At 35.9% G+C, this 12,876-nt stretch overlaps 1 protein-coding gene across 6 annotated transcripts in view; it reads right to left on the bottom strand.

Annotated features, from left to right (window-relative positions):
* The window catches only part of LOC101898918 (protein bunched, class 2/F/G isoform), a 552,467-nt gene that overhangs the window by 537,494 nt on the left and 2,097 nt on the right, over positions 1 to 12,876 (bottom strand). The gene's annotated exons all lie outside the window — the stretch shown is intronic.

Raw genomic sequence — 12,876 nt, 5'->3', positions numbered from 1 at the left:
TCAAAATACCGAATATAGGGAGGTACCGTTATATGGGGGCTATACTAAGACTTAAATCTGCATAGGCAATTTTCTGTCACAGGCAGAACGTTGCGGATTGCAAATACGAAATTTAAAAAAAATCCGGTGAATAATGTCGCTGAAATAATCAAAATACCGAATATAGGGATGTACGGATGTTTAGGGGCTATACGAAGTATCGGATCTGCATAGAAAATTTCCTGTCATAGACTGTAGTATCCATTAGGTATTTCAAATACGAAATTGTTAACTATTCCGGTGAACAACGTCCGGTGAAAATCAACGAAATAACGAATATAGGGAGGTACAGGCTATACGAAGACGTGGACCTACATAGGCAATTTTTTGTCACAGACTGCAGTACACGTTACGAACTGCAAATACCCGTTACGAACTGCAAATACGAAATTTGAAATAATTCCGGTGAACAATGTCGCTAAAGTCATCAAAATACCGAATATAGGGAGGTACAGTTATATGGGAGCTATACTTAAATGTGGACCTATGTAGCCCATTTTCAATACCAAAAGTCCTATGTAGCCCATGAAATATCTGAGTAAAATTTTATCAACCTACTTCACTTCGTTTGGAAGCTAGAGCGATTGCCACAGAGGGACGGACTGACGGATATAAAGGGTGAGATGGAAAATCTGCAACCATCTATAGACTGCTGTCATTTCTAAGCCACTCGTCCGACAGCCCTTAAAATTATTCCAGTGACAGCTAATTATATTGTTTACAAGCGCACAAAAGCATTTTAGTGAGAATTTTCCACGAAAAAAAATTATTCGTGATGGAATTCAAGCGTGATAGTGTGATTTCTTTATATTTGGTCGGAAAACCACAAGTGGCTATCGTTAGAGCACTCCAGCATTTAAATGTAAATAAATCTTTTGGTAGCGTAGCCCGACGTCAAGGAAGTAGACGGAGGAAAACAACAACACCAGCAGAAATGGTTCGAAAAGTAAAGAAGCGACTTGATTGAAACCCACGTCGCAGTGGCCGAAAAATGGATCGTGATCTGAACATATCGCAATATCCCATTCGCCAAAAATTGAAAAATGAGATCGGGGTAAAGCCATTGAAATTCCAAAAACTGCAAGAACTTACACCGCAGCAGAAAGAAAATAGACTCAAAAGAGCCAAAGAGTTGCTTCGCTTCGCCGAAAGTGGTGAACTGCCGAATTTGGTTTTCTCCGAATTCGGATGAGAAAACATACCTTGTCCAGCAGTTTGTAAGCAAAAAAAAAAAAAAAAAATATCGTGTTTACTTGCCAAAGAGGTCAGCTGAAAATGAGCACCTTCGGTTGACCACCACAACTCAAGCGCCGGTCATGATGATGGTGTGGGCCCCCATAACAGATGATGGTCGCTCTCCGCTCGTATTAATCGACTGTGGCATCAGAATAAATGCCGAATATTATCGTGAAAATATTCTGGAGGGTGTATTAAGGTCTTGGGCAGGCAAACATTTTGGACGCAGACCTTGGACATTCCAACAGGAACAACAGCACCATCGCACTCTGCACGTCACGCCGTCCAAGAATGGTTACAAAATGAGGTTCCTCGCTTCATTTCCAACGCACAATGGTCACCAAAATCTCCGGATACCAATCCGTTGGACTATTGTATCTGGAGCATTTTGGAAAGCAAGCTTGGCATTAAAGAATACCAAAGTGTCAATCACCTCAAGCAAGCGCTTCGCCGGGAATGGGTCAAAATACCGTAGAGCAACATTCGGGCAGCGTGTGACGGTTTCACTGGTCGTGTGAAGGCTATAATTCGTGCCAAAGGTGACCAATTCGAACAAATCTAAACTTATTCTAAAATTTGATGCTATTTCCGACATTTCTTGCTTTCGTTTAATAAAATTAAAAAGAAATGGCGTTTGACTTTGTTGCAGTTGTTATATCTCATCCTGTATATACTTTGTGGGGTCTAATAGGTATGTTTCGAGGTGTTACAAACGGAATGATAAACTTAATAAGCCCTTCATACTATAGTGGAGGATATAAAAAGGGACATTTTTGAAGTACATATTTTCATCGAGACATTTTTTTCATTCAAATTTTTCTTTTAGTTTGAAAATGTTCACATTTGCGAATTCCGAAATTAGGAACATCAGGGGACTTCCCCAAACTTAAAAAAAAAGTTGGCCCCTGTGTGAAGTATATGCTGATATGCTAAAAAGAAGTTTGTAAAATGATATGTATACCAATTTTAATGAGTACCCCCTGGAGGGCTACAAAAATAATAATTTCCCCTTGACTTATACAGCGCTACCACCCCCTTGATGTAGTTCTTGTGGCAAAGAAGCTTGCAAAAGGTAGCAAGATAATCAAAGCATACAATATCTTTAAGGAAAATTGAAACCGAAATTGGAAAAACTAGTTCTGCAGCTACCTACCTACCTAAATGCTACCCTAGAACAAGAATTAAAATAATAGCAACAAATGACAATGAGCCAGCCAGCAGCCAACAATTACAAGACAAACAGCAAATACAAAAATTGGAATTGGAGTAGAAGTAGTAAAGAGAAGGGTAGGACAAAAAGGAGAAATACAGCCAGTTGAAAATTACCGGGCAAAACAACAACAAAAAACGCCTCGAAAAAAACTCAAGATGATGAAACTTTCAAAGCCAATAATGAAGAAATTTATTGAAGAAGAAAAGCAAGCCCAAAAATTGAAAGAAAAAAACGACACACACACACACAGAGAAGAAGAAAAGATGCAAACTGTCAGGGAAAGAGTTCAGGGTTTTGTCTTCGCCAGCGCAATTACCAGTGTCAATTGAACTGCAATGAATGGTTGTTGTTTGTAATTGTTGTTGTTGTTGCTGTGGTTCTTACAAAAAATGCTGTGCTGCCTGCCTCTGTATACAGCAGATATTCAAGTATGAATAATAATGACTCTATTTAAAATGTGACTCATTTCCGAAAGTGAATACTTTTTCAAGTGGTTTTGTTTTTATTCATTTTTTTGTCATGAATGTTTTTATTCTTAGAAGAATGCGCTTTGCATTCTTCCGGCCATACTTTTCTTCCGGTCTTTGGTTTGGGGTATGTGAAAATAAAAAATTGATAAATAATTCTTTAATAGATAGCCAATGGAAGAGATATGGAAATTTGTATGCTTAAAGAAGTGATAACACTCAAGATCAAGGGCTGGACAATAGAGAGAAAATATCAGTTTAAATAAATGAGGATTCTCGGGTGGATAAGAAATGTCCGTGAATGAATGAATTTAATAATAATGGTGCAGTAAAATCAAAATTTTACTCGGATTTAGAAAAAATTATGAATATGGAGAGAGAGGGCGAACGGAGAGAAAATTTAAGGCCTTTGGAAAAAATAGGCGGTATTCCCGACAGCTGCATACCCTCAGCCAATGTTCGGTTATTTCAATATATTTCGGTTTGCATTATGATTATTCAAATTGTTGACCCTGCACAGGGGAGGTTCCGAAGGAGTGGGCCAATATTGTCCATTTCGTATCGACTACTACTTAATTCACTTTATAGGGTATATTCAATAATTTTTTCCAAGAGTTCGAAGCATACAAAATTGTTTCACTTTCATACCAGATCTTGGGCTGGAAGAAATATTGATATAATGCTTATTTCGCATTTTATGAGCATTTTGTTATTCAAAATTAAAGGCCGCCTTTTTTGGGGGAGGTAACAAAAGGGATTGACCAATATATCCCATCTTCTTTCCTGATCTTGTGCCGGAATAATATTGATATGTGGAAAATATTAAAGTGAAATATAGTTTTGCCAAATTTTGCCCCTTTGTGATAGAGGTAGCACAAGAAGTCGCCCGATATTCCATTCTATTTTTATACCCTCCACCATAGTATGGAGGGTATATTAAGTTTGTCATTCCGTTTGTAACACCTCGAAATATACATTTAAATTTTAACGGATTTTAACTGGTGGAAGGAATTCGGCCGGGCCGAACTTATAGTTTTTTTACTTTCTACAACAGATATTGTATTGATAGAAGCATAAGGATATGCCGAGTGTGAAAGTAATCAAATGCTCATTTCGTGATTTGTTGTTAATTGCATGCCTATTCAAAACGATGACTCATTGTGGGGGAGGTACCAGAAGGAGCAGACCGATATAGACCATCTTCACTCCAGATATTGTGCTGTTAAAAACATTGGAATATTTTTAATTTAAATAAAATTGGGTTCTCATTTTACATTTTATGAGAGTCACAATTATTGAAAATTTTGAACCATTTTGGGGAAGAGGTACATGATGGAGTGAAGTGATATTGTCCATTTTCGAACATGGACTAGAACTGATAAAAATATCATGAACTGCAAATTTGAAGAATTATATGGTGATCCTTTTTCTTTCTAAGAACCAAGATATTTTATTTAAAAATGTCGAACTTTTTTTTGGGAGGTACCAGAAGAAGTGGACCGATATTGTCCATCTCCGAGTTCGATTAAGTTTCCCTTTGAGAGTTATCGTGCGCACTAGCCAGACGGACGGAGAGACACGCTTAGATTGACTCCAAATGTCCTGAAAAAGATTTGATCCAAAGATACGTTGGGCCTAAAACTGTTATTTCGATGAGGAACGTTTTGGGCTTAAAAAATTCTTGGCAAATCTACGCCTTTTAACACTAGAAAAATCTTATAAAAGCTCATATCCCTTAGCCTCAGAAAATATAACCATTTTTATTTCGGGTACGACTTTCAAAACAAAAATATATATATATATTAAAAATCCACTCCTCTTTGTTTTTGAAAAAAAATGTTAATTTATTAATAATGTACGTCCTTTGGTCTTGGAATACAAACATTTTAATCTTGGAAATACCTTCAAAAATATTACGCCTCGACCTTAAAATGTTTAAAAAAAATTATTAAAAACCCCACGCCTTTTGACCTTAGAAAAATCTTTCAAAAATTTATCAAAAATCCACAACTTGTTGCCTTAGACTTAGACGACTTTGGAAAGTTTTTTTAATGATTAAAAATCCTGGCCTAATCGCGATAAAAACATATTTTAAAAATTAATTAAAAATCTGTTCCTTTTTGATCTAAGAAAACTATTTATTGATCTTAGAAAACTATTAATTCAACATGGGAACTAATTATTGGTCTTATTTCGATTTGCTTCCCACCAGACTCGAAATATTCTACGAAAAGCTTTTCTGATACTCAACAAAATACCCACTGAAATTGTTAAACCCTCAGCCATATGGCTATATGTATCATTTGATGCAGTCAAAACGTACCTAATCGTGAAATAACGGTTTTAGACCCAGGACTGTTTGAAGTGCCCGATTTGGCCCAAACTGGGTACATCGTAATATTATTGTCAGATCGAGTTTGGAGATGGGCAATTTCGATCTACTCAACTGGTAACTCCCCTACAAAACGTCAAAATTAAAAAAATATATATTTTAATGCTCACAAAGAGAAAGGATATTTGCATCAGTGCTTTGCCATGTGAGGGTGCCACAAAGGGTCAAAATATTGAATAATTATAACTCTTATAAAATGCGATGTAAAAGTTCAAGTGTCTTCTTCACATCACAGTATTTTTATTAATCCAAAGTCTGGGTTGAAGATTGAATATATAGTTCCACTCCTTCTGGTACATACCTCACAAAGGGTCAAAATTTTAAATATCCATGAAGCTCATAAAACGCAAAATTAACATTCGATTCCATTTAGACTTGATACATCTTTCGATTTCTATCAACACAAAATCTGTCATAGAGATGGTAGAGATCGGACTATTTCTTCTGGTACCTCCTCCACATAAGGTACAAGATTTAGAGATCGGACTGTTTCTTCTCGTATCTTCTCCACATAAGGTACAAGATTTTGACAAAAAAGAAAGTGAAATGGGTTTGAATCTAAATTGATATTATTGCTTCGTTTGCTGCCAAAAATATCACTTTATTTAGTTTTTGCTTATTTTCCGATTTCGTCCATATCTTTATGGTTTCTTAGTGGGTAATATTTGATTCAATAGATCTCAAAATTGGTACAGATAGTTTGAACTGAACACGCAACATTCTAACATGATATGCTAACATTAGATCCACTTTGATCCATTTTGGAGTATTACAACAAAAGTACAAATATATTCCTAGGATTCGGGTTGACAGTGGAACATGTTTTTTTTTTTAAGTGAGTAAAACAGGGTCATCAAACCATTCTCTGGTTGAAGCACGCAATTGTCCAATGTTTTTTGTCAGCTGTGCAAATTTTGACAATCATCTGATCGGTAGTCAGCGGTTTCTGTCAAATTTATTCTACGTCAAGAAGTTGTTTTTTTTTTTTGTGCATATGACAGAAAAAAAGAAGGCCCAGCATGCCTGCATATATAGAATGCTATAGAATTTTATTTTAGAATTTAACGAACGAACGTACGAAACCACCAGAAAGGAAAAATCAAATGACAAATAAAGCAGATGGGCCAGAATATGGGCAAAGCGAATAAATGAAAAGAACAACAAATTTGTAGGAAATACACATAAGAAACGAAAAAGAGACGATACGAAATGAGGAAAAAAATGATTCAACATATTTTTTTGGGGGGTTTGTTGGTAGTTTCCTCATACATACAGACATATATAAAAGGAAGAATTTTACAACAAATCAAGTGGAATTGTTATTTTTTCCATTGAAAAATAAAAATTTTATGGAATTTCATAATATTTGTTAAAAAAAAATCGCATAAATATCATTTAATACCAATATAAACAAAATAGAAGGAAATCAATTGGCAAAGAGAGTATCCTTTTGTGGGGTAAAAATAAACGCCATTATCTTGTCAATTTGCAAACTATTTATGTGAGAATAAATTTCAACAAAATCTTTAATTAAAATTGCTTTAATTTTTTAAAAGAAATAACTAAAAAATTGTGATTTTCACAATGAAAAAAACTAAAAAAATAATCAACCATCCAACCAGCAGCTGAGAAGGAGAGAAAGACCCACACTCACTCTCACTCACACACAAACTGAGAAGAACGAGTGGAAACTACAACAAAACAAAACATACAAAACGAAATTTAACTCGTTGAAATTCTTTTTGTGTGAGAAAAAGGAGAAACACGTAACGAGAGGAGAGTAAAAATTCTCCAAGTAAGAAAGAGAAAACGAGGGTGAACAAAAGAGCAAATTAAATTAAGAAGAAAAAAAATGAGGCGAATTTGACAGAAAAAAAACAAAAGGGGAAAATCAACTACATAAATAAATTATATTTATTTTCGGCAGCAATCACATGCTAGTTAATTTCACTGTTAATTTTATATCATTCATTTATAATATCGCCTTCTAACAACAAATCCAAAGTCCATTTATCACCAAAAGAAGAAAATAAAGACCCAAATAACAGAAAAGAAAAACAACAGCAACAACAAAAAAAAAAACGACCACACACAACAATTCGTTGAACCATCGCCATTCGAATCAAGGAAAAGATAAGAGAGAACCCAACTTCAACCCAATCAGAAAACAAAACCACAATACACATGGAGGAAGAGAGATAATGCAGAAAGAATTATGAAAAGGGCAGCTGATTGCTTGCACAAGAAAATCAAACATATGGGTATTTCCGCAAGAATGGTGGAGATAAAAAGCAATGATTTGTAATAAATGTATGAATTGAAGACTGTAGATTATTTTGTTGTTATTTCGAAATAATTTCTAACCAGGATTTATTTATTTCGGCTCAACTCTAGATTAATAAAAAATCTTGGTATTTGCACACCGATTGCGGGAAAGAAGTTTTCCTTTGGGGGACGAATGCCAGGATATTTCAAACGAAAGTCCAGTTCCAAGGCCCGGGTTGGACACGAACTTACTAACCCAATATTTCAATGTACTAAACATAATCGGCTCGTCCGGGTTCAATGACCCATATCTCTGAATCCGGGAAAGATAATAGCACAAATTATAGCATTTTGGGAAGGTTGAAGTGTAAGCTAGAATTTGACATACATTTTGTGGACTCCCAAAATAGGGCAATTTTTCGAATTTTGGATGATTTTTTTTAATAGAAGAAAAATACTCCTCGGTGTCAGGGTACAAGTACCTACCTCTGGAAAAAATTCAATAATATCCGTGAGTTGTTCCATTATTTCAAATAAAAAAAGTATTCAACTCTCCACTAATTTGGAAACTTAAAAATCTCTAAAACTTTGGGATTGTGTTTCACATGGTCGATATTCCAATACCTGGAAATATTGTATTTTCTTCTACGCACCCAAAATATCAATGTTTATACCCTGCAACACTATGTGTTGGGGGTGTTATAAGTTTAATTGGGCCAAAAATTATGTAACACCTCGAAATATTGGTCAAACTACAGGTCGCAATTATGGTCCGATCCTCACGAAATTTAAAATGGAGGTGGGATTAGGGTTAGAATAGAAGCCTATTGTTTTTAGATGATCGCAAAATATTTAGGGTTAAAATTGACAAAAAAAAAAAACAAACAGAAAAATATCCTGATTTTCCAGTTGCTCTACAGGCCACAATTTTAGACCAATCGACACAAATCTACAATTTAGCATGGGGTTTGAGTTTAGTGCTGGGCAGAAGCCTACCAATTTGCATGATCATGGAATAATATTTACCGACTGAAATACACCCTAAAATTTTTGTCATTGAGAAATTGAGAATTCGTTTGGTTGGAAATTGTAGGCGATACATTAATTTCGGGAATCAGAATGCCCTGTCATAAGCGGTCTATACCTAAGGATAGACCCACACAGGCGATTTTCGCCTTGGTATGAAAGGAAATCGCAAGTACGCTATGAAATTATTGGAGCTAAATAGGCAGCTAACTGCAAACTAGGATCTGAAGGTCCTAAATTCATGGTCCCCTATAGTCTGGTCGGTTTGCCTTCAGATGACAAAAGGCAGGGAATCTGGAGTCTGGTATAAAAAATTGAAGATAGTTGAGATCTCGGCTAAAATGTTCGTAAACGGACTCAGTTTATGGCATAGAAACTTTCATCACAAATTAGGACAATGGGAAATCTTCATATTGCCTCCGTCTGCATGTAACATGGCAGGAAATGGATAAGCTGGTGAATTGGCAAGAAAGGGGTTTAAAAGGCTACAAAATTTGCTGTCGCAAAAGAGTACAGACTTTTTGCTATGTATAAAATGGTCTGTAAAATAAACCCAGGCAAGTCGAAAATGGTAAACAGAGTAGTTGTTCTCTACAATGTTTAATCCTGAACTGGAAACCTAAAGGGGTTTTTTATTCATTGATAAACAAAATATAAAATTACAATCACATTTTGAACCCTCTGCGGACAGAGGACATTTTAAAGCTCTTCTGGCTTATCCAATTTTTAACTTTTTAATTCATGATTTTGACATAAGCCACATATTATTTTTAAGTTCGGGACAACATGTTGCATTCGAAATTGTGCTGATTTTCCAAACGTAATCTGTAGAACACATCCACACAAAATATCTTTGGTGTACACTAAAGGCCTGCACAAGCCGAATTGTATGAATTATGCTTTTTTTGACACACTGACTTTGTCTACTCAATCATGCGCTATGTATTTGAAAAGCAATGACAACCAACAACATCCCCCATTTTGATTCATGTGTGCCATTGTCTAAGGTTCGATCTTGGCATGGCTAACTCGAATATTTGCATGGTGTTCTCGAAAAATGCAGGGTGTCAACGATGACATCGAACCGTGTCATCGTCAAATTGTGTGTCATTTGTGTACGTGTGCTTAAATTGAGAGTGTGTGTGTGTGTTACTTTCGACGACGAGGGTGTGTGTGCTGTAGTTTTGAAGTAACAAACACCGCGTGAATATAAAATTGAGTTCAATAACAAAATGTGCATAGGGATCAACAAATGAATAAAAAAAGGAAATATATACTTAATAATCCCAATTTATTGGTGATTATCATAAAATTTTTGTCATAAAAAAGAGGTAAATATTGTTTGCCTATTTTCTATCCACATATAGTGTTATTTTAAAAGTAAAGTTTGTGGGCAGAGATTTGACTCTCATTCAATAACAGAATTGAACAATGGGTGTATATAGTGCTGTTATGTGAATTACAGTAGCACTCAATCTAATTTACACCTCACTACCAGAGGGATTATTGTTTTTTAATAATGTGTTTTAACTTTTTAGATTGTTTCGTCAATAACCACGAAATGTGGAAATTTTGTGTGGAACAATTAGAAATACCTGTAATATTTTAGTATTCGCCAAGAAATTCTTTATTACAAGAAATTTATTTTTTCACATATCGGAAAAGCAGGTAGCGATTGCGTTTTGTCTTCATCACGTGTGTGCCTTTTTCGTTGGAAATTGTTTCATAATTGTTGTTGTTTTTTTGATAGAACATTTTTGTATGACACACTACTCAACATCCCCTTTTATTGGTCATTACATGTTATGACGATGGGTTTGAGTCTGACCGACATGACGAGACATCGAGCATTTGGTTGGATGCCACGTCCTGTTATGCGTTTGATCAAACAGGGCACAACATGACGAGCGTTTTCCCTCCATGGCATAAATAGAGAAAAATGTCACACTTGCAGCCCTTTAGTGTACACTCCTGTAATTGGCAGGGTAAAGATCCTGGTCCCATTCGCAAGAGATAGGCCAAAAAGACAAGTCGCTCTTTCTTGAAACTTTTCAAACGTGATCCCAGAACAATGTCTTTGACCTCTGTATCTCTTAGTTCAATTCCAGGGCTTTAGAACATAACGATTTTTACTCAGAGCCCATGCATGGATCTAACATTGAATAACCAAATTACGGCAATAACACGCGAAACATTTTCCAAATTTGCATTCTTGCAAAAGCAAGATAGCGGCCAAAATGACTAGTCGGTCGTCCTTGAAACTGCTAAAACGTAATCCGACGACATTGCCTTGGACCTCCAGTCTGTAATGAAGGACTGGAACATAAAGATTTCCACTCAAAGACCATGCACGGATATAACATTGAAGAACCCACTTATTGGGAATGACAATAACAAGTCAACCTTTTTTCCAAATTTGAAATCAGTAACCTGATAATACAAGGCCAATTCTAGAGGTTAACGACCTCAGCAGATCTAAGGTGGTAGAAGCCTCAGGTTAATCTTGTGAAAAATCAGCAGTTAGCGGCAAGTACCTATGGACGAAACAAGAATTTTATTAAAGATGGTCTGAGAGACTGCTGCTACATTACGAGTTTTACACACAGGACTTAATTGTAACTTATTTTAGCGATTTATGGGCTGAAGAGCAGGAGGCGGCACTAGATGTTCAGAAAAACCTAATGGACCAGGTGTCTTCGGGGCTTCGATTTTTAAGATCTAGAATACTTAATCAAAATCAGTCAAAATGATACCAGTACAAGTTCGAGATCAGCACCTCATAGTCCAATGAGACCGATCTATATTGAAAATGGTTCCGGTGGGAAATGTTTATCTACAACCTAGCGCAGTAGCCGAATTTTTTAAATTGACATTGAGACCTGAATCATTTAAACAGAATGTTTGCCATTCGAGTCATTGAAATTATTCGATTGGTGAATGAGAATCCTCAATCCACGCTTTGTAAGCAAGCAGATACTAAAATCTAAGGCAGCGACTATAGAGAGATAAGCCTTGGGAGCGATGAATAATTTTTTTTGGAATCACCAGTCCGGTTAAAGGGCCATCATAACAGGAACTTTTTCTATTTTTTGTAGTCTTAAAAAAACCCATGTTTAAAAAACTAGGTCTTCCGCAGTTTTGCAGAATTAAATGCTTAAATCACGAGTAAAAGTCCCAGATCAGCATCTCATAGTCCACTGAGACCGATCTTTATTGAAAATGGTTCCTGTGGTAAATTTCTGTTTACAAGCTATTGAATTAGTCATAGTTTTAAATTTGATGCTAAGACTAGATACGGTTAAGCAGAACATACTTATATTCGTTATAAATCGATACACCAACAACGAATGTGATACGATTTCGTCCGGGTAAGACGAGGATTATGGTTTCATGACAAACCTCCCCAGATGTTGCCGTTCGAGTCATTGAAATTATTCGATGGTGAATGGGAATCCTCAATCCAGGCGTCGTAGGCAAGAATATACTAAAATCTAAGGCAGCGTCTATATAGAATTAAGCCTTGAGAGCGATAAAGAATTTTTTTCTTGGCTGACCAGTCCGGTTTGGGGCTTTTAGAAAGCAAACCAGGCTTTTATATCTCCATGTTACAAGTGGTTGATAATTATTTTGGTCATATTGGTTAACTATAGATCCAAATCAAACATTGGATTACCGGTGTCCTTAACAAAAAATGGATTTTTCGAAATCAAGGTAAAATATTGGGATAGTTTTTACAGAACTAGGGTTAAGCCACCGACACTCGGGAGGATGAATAATAACCCAAATAATCCCGGTCAAGGGCTGGTATGGCGGAGTAACTAATATTTACGAGTTGGCTTCGCCACTTTCATTTAATTTAGCACTACGGAAGCGGTAGGTATTTTTCAAACGATAATTATTTTGTTGACATCGGATAACACTGATCCGAGTCTAACACTGAATTGCCAGGGTCCTTCCCAAAATATGATTGATTTTCCGTAATCAAGGCAAAAAAATTGGGATAGTTTTTACTGAACTATGGTTAAGCCACTGACTCTCGGGAGGATGAATAATAACTCGAATAATCCCGGTTAAGGACTGGTATGGCGGAGTAACTTATATGTACGAGTTGGTTTTAACAATTTCAATTAACTAAGCACTGCGGAAGCCGAACATATCGAAAAATGGATATTTTTGAAGTCCGTACCAAATCTCAATTATCGGACTTGAGAACCCTGATCAACACTTTTCCAATTTTT

Source organism: Musca domestica, unplaced genomic scaffold (assembly GCF_030504385.1).
Source record: "Musca domestica strain aabys unplaced genomic scaffold, Musca_domestica.polishedcontigs.V.1.1 3, whole genome shotgun sequence".
Classification (NCBI taxonomy): Eukaryota; Metazoa; Arthropoda; class Insecta; order Diptera; family Muscidae; genus Musca; species Musca domestica.
Note: the sequence above shows the minus strand (reverse complement) of the source record. Positions and strands in the feature narration are given on the sequence as shown.